Source organism: Protopterus annectens, chromosome 2.part0, assembly GCF_019279795.1.
Source record: "Protopterus annectens isolate FY-2018-M chromosome 2.part0, PAN1.0, whole genome shotgun sequence".
Classification (NCBI taxonomy): domain Eukaryota; kingdom Metazoa; phylum Chordata; order Ceratodontiformes; family Protopteridae; genus Protopterus; species Protopterus annectens.
The window spans coordinates 110,664,108-110,683,192 of NC_056728.1; positions in this window are offsets into that span (position 1 = coordinate 110,664,108).

Here is a 19,085-nt window from a genome sequence, read left to right on the forward strand (position 1 = left end):
ATTCAATGAACATGGTTAGAAAATTTCCTGCCAAGTTACTTAATACAGTTATGTATAGGTTCATAGGTTCAGAGGTAAGTACTAGGCTATCTGCCCATGGGCATTTATAAGCCTAGCCACAGAGTGATGGCTTTCGCCTCCCCATTAGATTAGTAACCTGGGCCTCTGTCAACAGGGCTCCTGAAGTGATCCCAGGGTAGAACTTACGATTACCCATCCACTCATCAAGATTTCTCTTGAAGAGGGTCAGAGAGGAGCTCTGTCGAATATGGATTGGGATTCTATTCCAGAGTGAGGGGAGTCGCTGGGACAGGAATCTATCCCTCCAGCATGTCCTGTTTATTGTTGTACATAGGTTCAAGTCACTAGAACGAGTGGTTCTGAGGGATCTCATTTTTTTGAGGTGAAGCATGTCCATTAGTTCAGGGTTTGACATGGCCCTATAGGTCAGGCATAGGTCACCTCTGAGCAGACGGTAGGTGACTGAGAAGAGCTGGATCTTTTTTAGTCGTGCTTCATAGGGTAATTGTTTAAGGCCCTTAATCCTCTTAGTGAGGTACTTCTGTGGTTTTTCTAGTTGTTGCAGGTGTCTAGTGAGGTACATCCCAAATGGGTCATTGTACTCTATTATGGGCCTAATGAGTGAGGAGTAAAGGGGCACAATCACCTCCTTGGATCTGGATGAGAAACCCTTTGTGATCAGGTGTGCCACATAGAAGGATTTCCTGACCGTTTTGGCTATGTGGTTATCAAAGGAGAGCATGCTATCTACTTGGGTGCCCAGGTCCCTAATTACTTCTTCTGTACTTAGTGGATTCCCATCTATGTGGTAGTTTATAGGTACTTTGTTTTTCCCAAATGGGATTACTATGCATTTTTTGGCATTTAGCTTGAGGCCGTGACTTTGACACCAGGTGTTTGTCTCTGTGAGACCCTTTTGCAGGATGTCTGTGTCAGCTGGAGAGTCAATTATTGCACCCAATTTACAGTCATCTGCGAACTTGGTTAGCCACAGTCCCTCCGCCTTTGCCTGTACTTCGGAGAAATATATACCGAACAGGAGGGGTCCCAGGACTGAGCCCTGTGGGACTCCGCTTGTGACTGGTTTAGAGTCAGACATGGCGCCTGCCACTCTTACCGTGTGGGTTCTGTCGGAGAGCCAATTGGCAACCCATCTCGTGACATAGGGGTTGATATTTAAGCTGGTGAGTTTGTCTATGATTCCTGAGTATGGGATGGTGTTGAACGCCTTAGTGAGGTCCAGATATGCTGTGTGGACCACCTTCCCTTCATCTATGGCCTTGGTGACTGTTTCGAAGAAGTCGACCAAGTTCAGGAGGCAAGATCTGCCTTTAACAAAGCCGAACTGGGTGGGGTCCAGTGTATGGATGTTCTGAATGTCCCTGTTAATGAGCTCCATGATAATGCGTTCCATGGCTTTGCAGACCAAGCTAGTCAAGCTTATAGGGCGATAGTTCCCAGGGTCAGTTGTGGCACCACCTTTATGGAGTGGTACGACTGTTGCTGTACGCCATTCTTCGGGTACATAGCCTGTAGAGAGGCTGAGTTTGAATAGTGATTTGAGATGGGGGGGTTAGTTCATTTTGAAGCTCGTGTAAGACACAACCTGGGATAGCATCTGGTCCCATTGATGCTGTGTTTTTGGCCTTTGCAAGGGCTGTCTTTACTTGTGTGTCTGAGATATCTGGAGTGCCACATTCTTCTGGGATGGGTGCTAGCTCCTTTGGTGGAGAGGGGGGGGGTGAAGTTTGCACTGAACTTGTCAGCCAGGATGTTGGCAATGTCGTTTGGTTCAGTGTATTTATGTCCATTATGCAGTAGCTCGGAGCATATCTGAGAGTTTGCCCATAGACTCTTGACATAGTTAATGAAGGCCTTGTGGTTATCCTTAGAGTCATTGGCTATTTTTCTTTCGAAGTTGGCCTTGGATGATTTAATGAGGAAGCGCAATTTTTTACTGATGTTAATCAGAGATGCCTTCTTATTTTGGGATTTTGTTCTATCTTGCAGGAGTTTCCTCCTTCTGTTATAAAGTTTATTTATGGCCAGGGTTCTCTAGACTGGCTTCCTCTTTTTTGAGGAGTTGGTCTTGGTTTTACTTGGGATGGCTCGGTCCATGCATTCTTGAAGGTGTTCATAGAATGCACTTGTAAAGGATTCTGCCGGTGGGTCATCATTTTCCATTTGATTGGGAGCTTTGAAACTTCCCACCTCGGTCTTGAGGAGTGTGAAGTTGGATTTAGAGAAGTTTTTTACCTTGATTTCCTTGACTGGGGGGGGGGGGGGTCGGGATGTGGATGTCCAGTGTGATTAGTTTGTGATCTGATCTTACCAATGACGAGTTTACCTCAGGTGTGGAACATAGGCTCCCCATGTTGGTGATGACCAGGTCCAGTATGTTGTCACCTCTTGTGGGAGTGGTGACCAGCTGTTCAAGGGCGTTTGAGTTTATAAATTCAAGGAAGCATTGGACTAGGGCATTTGAGCTTGAGTAGTTTTCCCAGTCGATGTTTGGATAGTTGAAGTCACCCAGTAGCATTGTGTTGGGTAGAATCTTCATACTTTCTAATGTTCTCAGGAATGCTGCGTGAGGGTCCTGAGACAAGGTGGGAGATCTGTAGCAAGCTATAAATTGAACAGTGAATTTACCCGCTGTCAGTTGCACTTGGATGGTCTCAGATTCCACGTGCTGTGCTACTAACCTGGTGGTGTGGGTGTTCTTGATGAATATGGACACACCCCCTCCTTTTGTGTTCCAGTCCTGGTTTTGGGACCTAAAGTTATGGTAGGAGTTATAGCCTGGTAGTGCTGGGGTGCTCTCTGGAGCCTTGAACCAGGTTTCTGTCACTGCACATACATCGATTTCTTCCATACTAAGGAGAGCCTTGAGTGTGTGCATTTTGAGGTTTAGACTTCTGGCGTTGAGCAGCATTACCCTCAGTTTTTGTTTATTATTGTTGTTTATGGAGGTGGGTTTGTCTTTTGAGCTTTGCCTAAAAAAGGCAGTATTGGGGCGGCAAGAGTCTTGGCCAGTATTCAAAAGCCCAGGGGCGACAGGTGCAAGCCATCTCTGGCTAAGCAACGTGGCTTGTCAAGCATGTCGTCCCAGGCTGACAAGTACTGGATCCCCTTTGAATGACACCAGTAGTTTAACCAATTGTTGAAACTGATCATTTTTTCTTCGTATGCTGGCATCATGTTGGGTAAGGGCAGGATGCTACTCAGAGTCAGAGTCATACCAGCCTGGGCTACATGGTCAGAGAGCTCCTCCATGTCTCTTTTCATGCAGTCCAGGGAGGTATATCTCAGGTCTTTTACGCCAACATGTACAATGACAGAGTCATATTTGTACTTGTTGTGGAGTGACCTGAGTGCATGTGTTATGTGGCGGATTCTGGCACCTGACAGGCAGCTTACGGTAACCTTCTCCTTGTTCAGTCTAGTGAGTGGGACGTCTGTGTGCCTGATGATAGAATCACCGATTACTAGTGTGTTAGGTGTGTTATTTAGCCTTAGGGGCTGTTTTTGCTTGGCACACTGACGTTGTGACATATGTGTTACCTGGTTTCTGTTGTGGGGTGGGGGTTGCTTGGGTGTATGCTTAGGAGGTCTCTGTTGTTTAGGCAGGTTCTTATTTAGAGCCTCCGAGTATGTTTTTGCATGTTTCTGAGAGTTGTTTTCTGGTGCAGCTATGGCTGGTCTATGTGAGTCTGGTAATGTGGTGCTAATGTTGCCCTTCTCCTTGTGACTGGTTGATCCAGTCATGGGTTGAGAGAACTTAGCTGCCAGTTTGGCTGTGTAGCTGCATCTCTCACATATGTTTGTGTTGGTTGGGAGGAGGAGGGGGTTGTCTGTGTACATGAGGCAATTGTAACATTGCCTCAGGATGCCCAGATTCACCAGCTGGACTGGAGAGCACACCTGAAGCTGTCCCTTGAACATGCCTGAATAGATGGTTGGGACAGTATTGCTGATTGGATGAGTAAAGAGCTTTATACTTCCTGAGTATAGGGCTGAAGTACAAGCTGTAAGCTAGTTCTAGTGTTTTAGTGAGTTTTAGTAAGTGCCGGTCCTAAATTGCCTTATTTCTAGTGCTGGGTTGAAGTGTTTCAAGTTTCAAGCAAAAAACTGAAGTGCAGACTTCGTGGAGCCTGGAATAGTTTAACCGCAGCTAAACAGCACTGCACGATGCACAAACCCACGCAAAACCGTGCTAAGCGGTTTTTATACCAAGGAGGTCAAAAAGGATAGAAATTAGCCCAAAATGGCCAATGAGCTACAAGTGTTGCTGGGCTGGGACCACTCCTACAGGGACAGATAGGCTGCTCAGAGTTCCCTCTCTCACAGTGAACAAGGAAGCCACCTAATTATCCAAGTATGATATGGGCAACACAGGAACCTTTACCACAGTCCTGGATTCAGCAAAGCCTGAAAACTGGACTAGACTAGTTCAGAAAGGCGGGAAAACAAGGAATTTTTTTGTGTTTTTTTTTTTTTTTCAGAAACAGAAATGCAGAGCTTAAATTACTTTAAATACACAGAGGAGGCTAGCACACTTGAGTGTGTAGCCTGCGACTGTGTTACAGGTAACTTAAATGCAAAAATGACAAACAGCAACTTTTTTCAAATGCAACAAAGAAATAAGTACAGTAAGCAATGCAGATATCACTAGGGATCCACAGAAGCGCTGAAAAGCCGCGTTTTAGGCGGAATTAGTGCTTCAGGGAAACAACAAGCAAAAACAATACTTAATCAAGTCCAAAGTCTCTCTTTTGTCTCTCGGCCGCTTGTAGGGCTCTGCAGGGCACCACGAGGTGCCTGCTGAGCTGTATACAAGCGCAAAACTGCACTAAGTGGTTTTTATACCAGGGAGATCAAAAAGGATAGAAATTAGCCAAAAATGGCCAATGAGCTACAAGTTGCTGGGCTGGGACCACTCCTACAGGGACAGACAGGCTGCTCAGAGTTCCCTCTCTCACAGTGAACAAGGAAGCCACCTAACTATCCAAGTATGATATGGGCAACACAGGAACCTTTACCACAGTCCTGGATTCAGCAGAGCCAGAAAACTGGACTAGACTAGTTCAGAAAGGCGGGAAAACAAGGAATTTTTTTGTGTTTTTTGTTTTTTTTCAGAAACAGAAATGCAGAGCTTAAATTACTTTAAATACACAGAGGAGGCTAGCACACTAGAGTGTGTAGCCTGCGACTGTGTTACCGGTAACTTAAATGCAAAAACGACAAACAGTAACTTTTTTTCAAGTGCAACAAAGAACTAAGTACAGTAAGCAATGCAGATATCACTAGGGATCCACAGAAGCGCTGAAAAGTTGCGTTTTAGGCGGAATTAGCATTTCAGGGAAACAACAAGCAAAAACAATACTTAATCAAGTCCAAAGTCTCTCTTTTGTCTCTCGGCCGCTTGTAGGACCCTGCAGGGCACCACGAGGAGCCTGCTGAGCTGTATACAAGCGCAAAAAAGCACTAAGCATTTTTTATACCAGGGAGATCAAAAAGGATAGAAATTAGCCAAAAATGGCCAATGAGCTACAAGTTGCTGGGCTGGGACCACTCCTACAGGGACTGATAGGCTGCTCAGAGTTCCCTCTCTCACAGTGAACAAGGAAGCCACCTAATTATCCAAGTATGATATGGGCAACACAGGAACCTTTACCTCAGTCCTGGATTCAGCAAAGCCTGAAAACTGGACTAGACTAGTACAGAAAGGCGGGAAAACAAGGAGTTTTTTTTTTTTTTTTTTTTACAAATAGAAATGCAGAGCTTAAATTACTTTAAATACACAGAGGAGGCTAGCACACTTGAGTGTGTAGCCTGCGACTGTGTTACAGGTAACTTAAATGCAAAAACAACAAACAGTAACTTTTTTTCAAGTGAAACAAGGAAATAAGTACAGTAAGCAATGCAGATATCACTAGGGATCCACAGAAGCGCTGAGACACCGCGTATTAGGTGGAATTAGCATTTCAGGGAAATAACAAGCAAACAAACAACAAGCATACAAACAAAGCTAGATTCAGCAGACCTGGATCTAGTCTGTGCTACAGCAAACAAGGTGTACCAATTTCAGTAAGAAGCAGTTCAAATATGCAGGCACTATAAGCCTTTAACCAGAAATTCCCAGCTCAGAAGGTCAGAGTCCAGCCTCTCTTCCCACAAGAGTGGAAATAATGTATGTGGGTATGTATTTATTTATCTATCCCTTGTTGACTGGGTTAGTCCTGTTTCTTTTCAGGGGAGACGTGAGTATTTCTACTGTTAGGGGAAATTTGGCCAGGGGATCATGGAAGGCTCACTTTACTTTTTGATAGGTACTGCAGATTATTTCACATCCACTTGTGTTAACACTAACTCAAGCAGATGTGACTGCAGTTTAACATCTCTTCTGATAGATGATGTGCCCTTTTCTCCTATATTGTACTACAAGATCAACAATCCAGTCACTTGGAGTGGTAATACAATGCACAACCTTCAGATCTTCCAAGACCAAAGGCGAGTGGGTTACCTGTTACACAACTGACTACTACATCAGCTGGAAACAGTCAGAATGCAAAGCAAGGAATGAAATATCTCCACAAAACAATGGAATTGAAAAGACCTTTATTTTTCGCAGGATATGGAATGATTTTGGTGTGTTCTAAGAAAAACTCCAACACTGTAATAATTTAATTTGTATTTCAAATGTTAAGAAAGGGAAAATTCAAGATCTCTGTTATTAAAAGGTCACTAAATATATGAAGGAAAACTGTAAATACAAAATAGATAAAATTATGTAAGCTGAAGGTACTCGAAGGAGTAGCTTGATTACACGGTGTTAGTGAGACATACAAAGTAAGATAAAAAGAGTGACAAGTTGAGCTGGTCTTGCATTTTAAACTTTTAAGGAGGAGACATTGCTTTACACGGGAGGTTTAGATAGGGTAATATACCTCTCAACTGTACAGATTTTTTGCAGAATGTCCAGATTTTTTGCCTCATATTTTTGGTCTGTTTTTAATAAACTTGCGGTTTTCTGGAAAAATAGTGGCAAATCATTAAAGACTAAAGTTAAAAAATAATGACAGACATTTGAGTTTCAGACTTCATACCCTTCAGAAAATTCATGCTAATGCAAAACCTGTTATTCTATCAACTTTCTAAGTTTTTAAGAGCAATATTTAAACATTGTCACTATTTTTGGTCCTTCATTCCCCGTTTATTTATGGCTTTGTCCACATTTCTTGCTCTAAGAGGTATGGCAGTATGCATGCCAAATTTTGATATTAGATGGCCTAGCATAGCAGAAGGCTCATTATCTTTGTCTTCTTAGAGGGTGGAATAGAAGAAATGCTGCCCAGCCGAACAGGATTTATATTACCTGAAAACTGCTTCAATTAGTTTGCATAGATAACATTATGGGAAGCCTTAAAGCAGTCAAAATATAAAACTAGAGGGAATGTGGGCAACATAAATTATATGCATTCTTGCTCCATTTTCAACCTCACTTTTTAGACTGTCTCTTAAAATAATTAATGTATTTATGATATGAGGAAAGAGAAAAGGGGCAAAACTGATCCGTTGTAATGGAGATAAGGGAAAAGATGCATTTGTAAAGCCATGAACAAATAAGCTGCTGTCAGTATAGATGCAACAGACAGCACTGCATCATTTATAAATGTGGTCCTGTCTCTGAACATTGTTTAAACAGCTGTCAGATCAGCTTCTGAAGTCTAAGAAAAATAAATGATGCTAAAAGAAAGCAATTATTTTATGCTCTGCTTACGCTCACTAGCATTCATTATCACTATCATGCCACATTTAGACAAAGAGCATATAGCAATATCCACATTTTGCCTCAGACATTTGAATAACTTTCATTCACACAAAACTAAAGGATTACCTTCTGTTCATTCATGGCCTTTAAGCCCACTAAGTCCGTTGTTGCAACTGCATGAAAAACTTCTAAGCAAAACAGCAATGACTTTAAATGTGTGCAGTGGTAACTGCGTTTATGAGTTTTTATACTTAATAACTTTATGGTAGTTTGACTGACATGTTTAGACATATGAGCTGGCAAAACAAAGATTATGAGCAATAATTAATAATGGCAGGCTCGTTAAAAGATAAAGCTAACTACCATGGTTTGTTGAGTTTGGTCTGAAAATGCATCATGTGAATACTCCATTCAAAATTCAAAATGTTCAAAACTGATGTTGATGTCAGTGTTAAAATTTCCTGTTTATTTGAAAAATGTTACAGCCTCTGGGTTAATAGAAGCAGTTCTACAAAATGAATGTACTTTTGATCAGCCTATAGCAGCGTAACAGTTGTTAATAGTAGCAGGAGCTACTTAAGCTATGAAAATACAGCTTTTTCATTATGTATAATTCCAGAAACCAGATTTCATAGCACAGTAACAAAGGCTGTGTATAATTTCATTGAAAGTAGCTTTGACTCAAGCATTCTATAATATATATATATATATATATATATATATATATATATATATATATATATATAAAATAAAAAACATTTTTGCAAGGGACAAGTCCTGCACCTGCAATCCGCAAGTGGTTGGTCTCCATCCCCTATCCACAATTAATTATATACTGCAACTCCACAGTTGCACTCCCGTTTAGAAAAGAAGGAATTACCATACACGCATAGTTAATCAGTGCTGGGACACAAACTCAATCATCTAGAAATCTGGAGGTCCAACACGACAGTGGCTGATTCCAATCCACAAAATCTATTCTAAATTACACCTCTAACAACTCTCATGATCAAAACTGACACCAGAAATGCTGTATACTTCGACAGTTTTTTTGAAAAAATAGCGTTTCAGTCAAATGTACATTCACTCATTTTAACCTACTATTTTTAGTTTTAATCAAAGCTACCTTCAACAAAATGATACACACCAGTAGCAATAAATATAGACATACATGCATAAATATAAAAAGGCTAAAGTAATGCAGAATGAAAGAACAATGGGAATGCAAAGGCATGCTTGTTGATTTATGTCTGGGAAAATGACTTATCTTTAACTTATTCAGTAATGCATTATAATAATCATGGTAGGTTATTATCTGGAGTATCTACCAGGTGGTTACCATGGGCCCTTGCAGATAGAGCAAGTTTGGCATGAGCTTGTGAATATGGTGCATGATGTCACTGGTATTATTTGTTCTGTGAGCAGTGCCTCAGTGGTGGCATACAGGAGCTAAATCCTGGCTAAAAGCCAGGCAACCGGAGTTCAGATAATGGCTCAGATCAGCAGGCTGGGATGATGGGCATGCATCTCCTGGCGGAGGGATTATACTGTACATCTCTCTAGTGGACACCTAGCAGAAGCTGAATCTCAGAGAAATGTCAGTTGGCTGGGGAGATAGGAAGACTGAGAAGATATGACTTCCCTATGCACCTAGGCTATGTATAAATTCAAAATTGCTCCCCATTGCCTATCCAGCTTAATGTGCTGACATCAGTGTGAGGAGGACACAGCTGGCATAATGATTAAGGTCTTCAACTCTTTTTACAAAGTACCAGGTTTGATCCTCAGAACTGGTCAATGCCTGTATCGAATTGCACATTCACCTGGTGGAGTTACTTCTACCTCCCAAAAACATGCTGACTGTTTCCACTTCAGACTCATCTAAGAATGGAATTTTGGGCAACAGCTCAAACTCTAGATGGTGCCTCTTGGAGTTGTATAGACCAAACACTTTGGGCATCAACTGTGGTGTACAGTATCCTCTAGACAGGGAAACACAGATCACAGATTGCATGCCGTGTCTGGGCTAGCCACTCAATGGTGTAAAAATTTGGCTATTGGTGATTTGATAGTGTTGACTAATGTATACAAAATAGGTATGGGTATTTTCCAGTAATAACTGGGCTGAGGACCCGGCCATCTGTAACCTAGACCAGTGACCCATGTGTATGCCTGCCATAAATCTTAGCAGCCCTGAGTCAATCAGCTACAGTTGTCCAGCTTGTGTTGCACAGGATAGCTCTGACGAGAGAAAGTTGGACATAAAGCTAATGTCTGACAATACACAGCTTGAGAGTGGATGATATGATGGTAAGAAGGAGGCTGATAGCCATTGACAGCAACTTTACTAGTAAGCTAAGCTTTGCAAGTCTGAAGATATGATACATTAGCTAACTCAGGGAAGGAAGGCAGAAACTGAATCTCACAAACTATCAGTTTTCAAAAGGCTATGCCATTTATTTATTAATTTATGCATTACTTCATTCTATTTCCAAGGCATTTCATAGGTGATGCAAGACATGTGACTAAGAAACTAATATGTAAGAGTCAATGCAAAAAAAAAGGCACTTGCATTTTTACCAAGGACTCTCAAATCTGACAGTATTTCTCACTACTTCTATTCCAAGTGAATGGTGCTGTGATTTGATAAGACAGACTAGGCCATTATAATCTCATCAGCTGTCCCCCCAGAGTGCATTATGTACAAGAAGTAGCTTTCCAACAAAACAAGTTGATGTCAACATGTTTGACCTCATATGGCATTCAGGGTTAGAAAAAGTTTAAAAGTATTAAGACGTTGTTATTGTATCACTGGTAGGTTTTGATATTTTACTTTCTGGCCATAGTGGTCCATTAACAATCAACATCTGTTAATAACTGCATCAGGACACAAATATGCTCTAAGATAAAGAAAGCTATTGAAAGTGACTGGTAACTGTGCAGAGTTACTGAATTAATAACAAAAAAATAGTTGGACTGCATGCTATGCAAATGTGTGAAGCATACAAATCTGACATGTCAGAGAAATCCAACAGTTTCCTCTTCCATATAAACTCTTGTCATTTGTGTTACTGATAGTAGCATGTGTTAACTGAAAAGTTGTATCAAAGGCTGTTTTTATCAGTCAGTAAACTGTCTTTTGGCCCCATTATGTGAACAACAAATTATCCTGATGCTTATTTTTATCTGTAGAAAGGTGACAAAAGTCAAGAGGCATTTACTGGTGATACCTTTTTACTTCACTTGGTAAAAAGGGATTACATTAAAGTGACGTGTTACAGTTTTAAGTGTTATACATTTATTTTGCATGGGTTGTAATAGCAGTGTTTCTTACTGTATTGGTAACTGTTGAATGTGCCTTCTTTTATTGCCAGTTTCAACAAGTAAATAAATAATTCTATAAGAGTGCTGTTGGAATGATGAAACTTATTTTTCTGTGAAACTCCACCCCCAGCATGATGTCATTCTAGGTTAATAGTACTAGAGTAGAGCTGGAAATATTGACGCCTGACTGACTTTTTTCAGGGACTTACTCTTATTTCTTCCTGGGCTTCAACTGCAACAGGGAAAAAAAGCAATATAAATGCATTTGCATTCAGTTTTGTATTCTAATCAAAGTTGCATTGGGTGTTTTACTATTTTATGTGACACTACTTTTTTGTTACGTTTGTGCAGTGGTGAAATAGGTTCTGTGTGCATATTGTACTAGTGTTACTTCATCCCTGTGGCAGTTCTCTTTTAAAAAATGACACGAATGGTGTATTTTGCTTCTGAGGAAATAACTCACTTATCTATTATTTTCAGGCATCTAAGACAAGATTAAATGCTAGTTGTGCTGTGCATACCTTTCAACTGTTCAGAATATTGCGGAATATCCCTGACTGGGTTTTCACACACACACACACACACACACACACACACACACACACACACACACACACACACACACACACACACACACATACACACACACACACACACACACAATGGCAGGTGCGTGTACATGGAACTTAAACATAATACTGTTGCATACTTCATACATGACTCCCATGAGCACATCACAGTCTGTCTGTGTGATCTACCCCCACCAATCTCATAAGCCTCTGTTTCCTTATAAACTGCAGTACATACCTGTTTTGTTGCAGTTTTGTACTACATTTCTTTCAGAAAAAAAGAGAAAAGCTCACATTAAATGCAGAAGAACTATAAATGCTCGAAGTTCCAATCTGCTCAAGAGCAACTTTGTGGAAATAGTTTCTAGGAACATCATTACATTGCTCATTCCTAATTAAATATCTATAGCTAATTTTCAAACAGACTCATATCACTCACTGATTTCCTCTTGTACAGTCCAAATAAAAACACTCCCTATACACATACTATCACTCAAAACATTCACAAAAATAAGAGTGCACCCAGTTAGGGGTCGCCACAGCGGAACTCCGGTCTGCTAATGATTGGCAGTAGATGTTTACGTGCTGAGTTGCCGGCCCTGATGCACAACCTTCAACGAAGGTACACCCATTCACGCATGTCTCCACACAGAGGATGCTCTAGCTGAGCATCGAACAGGACAAGTCTTACTGTGAGGCGATAACGCTACCGCAGCACCACCACCGCAGTTGGCTCATGGTTACAGTGCTTCTTGAAAATGTCCACCTTTTCCATAGATGTTTTTATTTCAGGAGCTTTCTGTTTTAGCTTTAAAGAAAGTTTAGAAATTAGCTAAAGTAGTGCATTTCAGTGCTTCCTAATTTCTTTAGAATACAGTCTTTCAGTGTATGTTTCTTTCTTTTCAGGTCTGCTAGTTACTTCAGCTCCATACTTTCCAACATTTTCTGGCTGCAATGACACTTCTGCACCATGCTTTGTAAGCCTTCTGTGCTGCAACATTTTTGTGTTTAGGTTCTTCCTTCTACTTGCTCTTTTCGGGTTGCAGTTTCTTCCATTCTGCAAGTTCTTCCATTCTTTGTATTTAAAATGAAATTGTATTACTTTTAGGGCATTCTAAGAGTATGTCTTGCTGTTTATTTGATTAACATATTCTAATGAATAAGGATGGTGATGCTAACTCCACCTTTTTCTTTGTTGGGCAGAGGCACACTTATATTTATGCAAATAAGACCAACAATGTAATAAAAATAGTGTAGTTTAGTATACACAAGTGCAAATAAACAGATTATTTCAATAAATAAATAAATAAATGATGCTTTCTGATTTGAAGTGAAATATAGAGCCAGTACCTTCAGGGTTACATTGTGGGCAAACATATTCCTTCTGGCAGGTTCTTCTTTCTCTCTGAGGTTCTTCTTCACTTCATTCTCCTCGAACTACTAATGTGGACATTGAGGTTCCTTTACCAAGAGTAAACACTCTCTGCCTGGGTTCTTTTCATTCCTCTTAGTAATAAATATGTATGTGTGTGTGTGTGTGTGTGTGTGTGTGTGTGTGTGTGTGTGTGTGTGTGCACGTGTGTGTGTGTGTGTGTGTGTGTGTGTGTGTGTGTGTGTGTATGTGTGTGTGTGTGTGTGTGTGTGTGTGTGTGTGTGTATGCATATATATATATATATATATATATATATATATATATATATATATATGTATACATATAAGTATAAAAAGGTCACATAAACAAACCATTTAGTAAAAAAATGAAAAAAAAAAACAGCCAAGCTATATTTTTCACTGTATGATATCTTAAATCTTCTGTAATGGAGGGCCAAGAGATATGTGCAAATGACACCTTAAAGACATGAAGTGTTTCAGCTGCATCGCTTCTGAATGGCAATAAATTTTTTTTTACTTTTTAAGTCTGTGCTGATGAGGTTAATAAAAAGACCACAACATGCATGTCCACAGCTAGTGGGTTTTGGCTTTATTGGCCTTAATGTAATCTTAAAGACTTAGAAAGTAAAACAAATAATGGGTATTCAGAAGCCATGTAGCTGAAACACTTGACGTCCTTAAGGGGTTATTTGCATATATCACATGGGCGTCCATTACAGGAAGTTTAAAGTTTTAAAGACTGAAAACTCCAGCTTGACTGGGTTTTTCATGCAGTAGTTTATATATGCACACACACACATATATATATATATATATATATATATACATACATACATATATCAGAATCAAAATCATAAGAATCAAATTTATTCACCAAATATGCACACATACAAGGAATTTGACTCCAGTTTCAGTGACTCTCCAAGTTTGAATTACAGAAATGACATACATACAACTATTAAGATCTCTGTCTCTCGCTCTCTCTCTAGATATATATAAATATATATATATATATATATATATATATATATATATATATATATATATATATATCTACTCTGTATATATATATCCGACCTTCCTGTCAGTCTTTATACACAGACAGGAAGAGGGAAGATACAGAAAAATTGAATAAAATACCAGAAATAAATGCCAGCTCAAAATCCACACTTTATTGTTAGCGCTTTCATTCGCTCACAATGAAGGAACTTCTTCAGACATCAAAGTGCAGTACTGAACAATTTAAATACCACAGTTAATTATAACCTCTCCCAAGCACAAATACAACCCCTAAAAAATATTTAAAGAAATATATACGATACATGAGAATACATATATTAATATATATATATATATATATATATATATATATATATATATATAGATATGGGTTCCATACACTAGATCGAATTTTCACTAATTCGAAATAGTGCATGGAATGCTCACTGCAGCGAAAGTACACTTAATTAAAAGTACACTTCGCGAAGTTCAGTACAACGAACGGGTGTTGTACTGAACTTCCGTGCAGTACTCACAGACCTTAGGGTTAGGGCATGGGTCATAGTGAGGGGATAAGCCATAGGGCTATCCCCTTACCATGACCTGTGCCCTAACCCTAAGGTCCGTGATGACTGCAGCACATTGAAGGACATAGCAATGTCCTCCACTATGGTGTGATAGTCAAGAACCTTAGGGTTAGAGCATGGGTTAGGGTAAGGGGATAGTTTTACTAACTATCCCCTTACCCTAAACCATGCCCTAACCCTAAGGTCCATGACTATCGCACCATAGTGGAGGACATAGCTTGTTTTTTATGTCGTCCACTGTGCTACAGTGTTTTCGGTGAAGTGCACTTACGCAAAAGTTCACTTTCGTTAAAGTGACCTTTTGCAGAAGTGAGGCTTCCTATTACAAGTTCAAAGTAGTGAACTTTCGTACTTGTAATAGGAATGTATGTTTTTTAGGAGAGGTTACCCCTCTTTTTTGCTGGATAAGATTATTAAGGAAGTTGTGAGGAAAAGAGAATCAGGACATTTCTTACCCATATTGAATAAAGGGTCAGTTTCACCTGAAGTAAGCATAATTTCAAGGATTATTCCTAGTGGGAGGGGTCAAACTGCTGAGAAAGGTGATTATAAAATCAGCTTTCTAACAACTTTTTCAACTGATGCCATTGACCTCAGGAACATATTAAGTAAAAACTGGGCTCTGATAAATGATGACAGTAATTTAAGGAACAAACTTGGACTTGAACCAATGATCATTTTTAGCAAAGGTTTTGACTTGAAATCATTGTTAAATAATGAAATAAGGCCCTACGTTCCCAACAAGGGCATGGAAAAGTGTGGCAGATGCCCTATAAGTAAATATGTAGAAATAACCTGTTCAATGAATATAGGAAACATGAAATTTACTTTGGCAGGGAAATATGATTGTAACACAAAGGGAGTTGTTTATCTAGCAAGATGCCAACAATGCCCCATATTCTGCACTGGAAAGACAGAGAGGCATTTTAAACAAAGGATCTATGAGCATCAGTATGCATCAGGAAACAGGATAAAAATAATGCTCTAGCAAGGCACATATTGGAACAAGTTGATCACTGCTTTCACTGCACTATTGCTGAGAAAATAGAAGTTAGCCCTGGGGGGGGGGGGGTCATTAAGACTTGAGGAGAGGGAGTTATTTTGGCAATTGAAGAGTAATGCTTTTTCCTACCCTGGTTTAAATGATACTTGTTCTTTAAAATGTGTCTTAAAAATAAAATCTTTAACCAGATAGAAATATTGCCAGTGATATGAATGTTTTTTATTTTTTTCAGTATGTGAATTTTAATGTGTGTGTGTGTGTGTGTGTGTGTGTGTGTGTGTATATATATATATATATATATATATATATACATATATATTTTAATATATGCATTTTCATGTATCGTATTGGGAGATGTTATAATGTCATAATTAACTGTGGTATTTAAATTGTCAGTACTGCACTTTGATATCTGAAGAAGTTCCTTCAATGTCAGCGAACAAAAGCGCTAACAATAAATTGTGGATTTTGAGCTGGCATTTATTTCTGGTATTTTATTCAACTCTTGGTAGTATTTGTTTTTCTAATATACAGAGAAGTAGCAAGGAGTCCTCAATATATGGTTCATAAGTCTTGGAAAAAAATTGACGTTGATCTTTGGATGACTATTATGCTTGGTATTGTTACAAGGGTTAGTGGTTCCTTGTGTGATGACTTTTATTTAGTAAAGAGCTTGATGTTCTTGGAGAGTATTGCACACCCAAAGTATGTAAGAACATGATAACCGGTTATTATAACCTGATATTATATAAAATAAGTCAAGCTGTGAGGAGTTGCATAGATAACCTGTAAAGTAAACAGTAATATGTTTGTACATGCATTGCTTCATACAATGTCTGTCTCTAAATGCAGATGGTAAAATGATATTATAATTTTGTAAATTAACCTTCATGTGTGCATAGACAGCTATGGTTTTCTTCTCTTGACTGAGCTTGTGCTGTACACATGCCCCCCCCCCCTCACCATCCCTGGGGTACTCTCCTGATAGCTGTCACTGTTTGTTTGCATTAGTTCTGCCAATTTTCCCCTCGGTTTGTTTATATATAAGTTGATGGTCAATCACATTTGCTTAAAACATTCACCACCACCACCCCCCTTTGACAGCGATGCCTGGGAGTCTTTGAGGTGCTAGAACACTTTCAGCATGGGGTCTCTGCCACCCATGCTGCTGTTTCATGATCCTCTGCATCTTTAGATAATGTATCCAGGTGTTTATGATCCTTGCTTTTGTTTGGCACACATAGTGGACCTTTAAAGCTGCATTCCCTAACCAGTAATACAGTTAACTGAAAATATCTGGATTATATCAGAAAAATTAATCATTTTCCTTATTAGTATCAAATGCAGTACGTTATCAGAAGACTCACTTAATTAGTATAATAGCTACTAGGCTCTTGTTATCTCTGATGAATGTGCTTTTTTACAATTATCTTTGCTAGAGACTTATCTATGATAATAGTACTTCACCTGTTAAATAAGTATATCTGTCCCTGTACATCTCCACGATAAAGGTCACTATTATCTTTTCCTTGCCATATAATCAAACCAGTTCACTTCATTCAGAATCTTATACCCCACAACCTGTCTTCACCAATACCTGAATAGTTTTACTAGCATCTCCCAGCTATACACTTTATTTTGGGACATGTCCACTCCCTACCTCTATGCTTCTAATATAAACCTTATAATAGCCTTATTTATAATTGTGCCTGAACCTGCAATGTGCCATACCTTTTAGATACAATATTAGCATTTTCTGCCCTGTTTAGTTCTTTCCCTCATCTCTATCTCTTTAAATTTCTAAACGTTAATCCCAAGATCTATTATCTACCTGATAAACCCACTAATCCACCTTTTCAAATGCTTAATGTTCAATATCTATTACAGTAGAAGTATATTTTATATTGTAATAGTTGCCTTTACTTTCATATGGCTGCAATTTAATTAGAAAATGTATGCATAATTTATATATTATTTAATGTATGTTCATATATATTACTGAATGTCTGTTTAAAAATGTTTGTATATGTTGGAGCGTTTATCCTCAGGCCTCCATTGGAAAGGGGTTTTTGACTAAAATCAGTTGAACAAACCTAGTAAACAAGAATAAAATAAAATAAAAATAAATAAATAAAATAAAAATCCTATATCTTTGATAAATATCTTAAACCTTATGATTTTGATACTGATCAGCTTGTTATGCCTACTGTAAGTGGCTGACATGAAGACTGGGTAATTTACTATAGAACACTGTGATGTATTGCTTAGATATTGTGCTGCCACTTAAGTCTAATTTAGCTAACCTATCATTTATTGTACTTAGAAGGTAAGTAATATAGCTGCTCTACTGTTCAGGATAAAAATCCATTTTGGGTAGGAGACAGCATATTATTTTTAATTAAATAAATTATAAGGATTTTTTTTTGGTGGCTATGGTAGTGCAGTGGTTAGCATTGTTGCCTCACAACAAGAGGTTCTTCAGTTCAATTCTTGGCTGGTGTGCCTTCTGTGCATAGTCTGCATATCCTCCTCTGTTGTCATATGAGTTTCCTCTGGGTGCTCCGGTTTCCTCTCACATTCCAAAAACATCTAGTAGGTGGAGTGGACAATCTAAATTGGCTGTAGGTGTGAGTGGTACAGATGAACTACCGTGGAAGGGCTAGCCATCTGGCAGTGTAAACTTTGGTGTGAGATGATTGTCACTGTTGAAATGACATGCTGACCCCATGTGTAAAATGGGAAAAAAGGGCTGAGGATGGATAATGATTTGTTTGTGGGTACATTTTTTCAAAGATTTTAGAATGGGGAAGTAAGTTAGTTATTGGTCTATAGCTGGAAAGGTCAAGTGAGGGTCTGTATTTATGCAAAGGATATATGTATGATTGTTTCTACAGTACAGCATGGAGAGTTCTTTTATTGCTCTCTGTACAAACAATTCAACAAGATATGTGATTGCAGCAGCTATTCAAAGGTTATCCAAAGAAGCATTATTTGGTACTAGGACAGTGAGTATGAGTTTCTTCGGTAATCTTTTTGTAGTATCTACTAAAGCAGCAGAATAGAAATGCATTTCTTCATGGGTGGAGGCTATTGTTTCCTCTAGGGAGTGGATATCATTATCATTTTGGTTTATTAATAAGATGGCTGCTTATGCAGACAGTATTGTTGATTATAACTTAGGGAATAGAGCTGGTTGTACTTGTTTCCCAAGTCCAAACACAGCATTGAGGTAGTTATGATATGCTTTGTGGCTATCAGAAAAATGTGATTTCAGACAGACCTGTAGTCTTGTAAATTATAAGATGTTTAAACTTTTTTGCAATTGCTTCCATGCCTTGACATGTGAGACATAATTCTTTCTGTGTTAACAAAGTGGCAGGTCTATTTTTGAATGTTTTTAAATAATAGAACTTTCAAG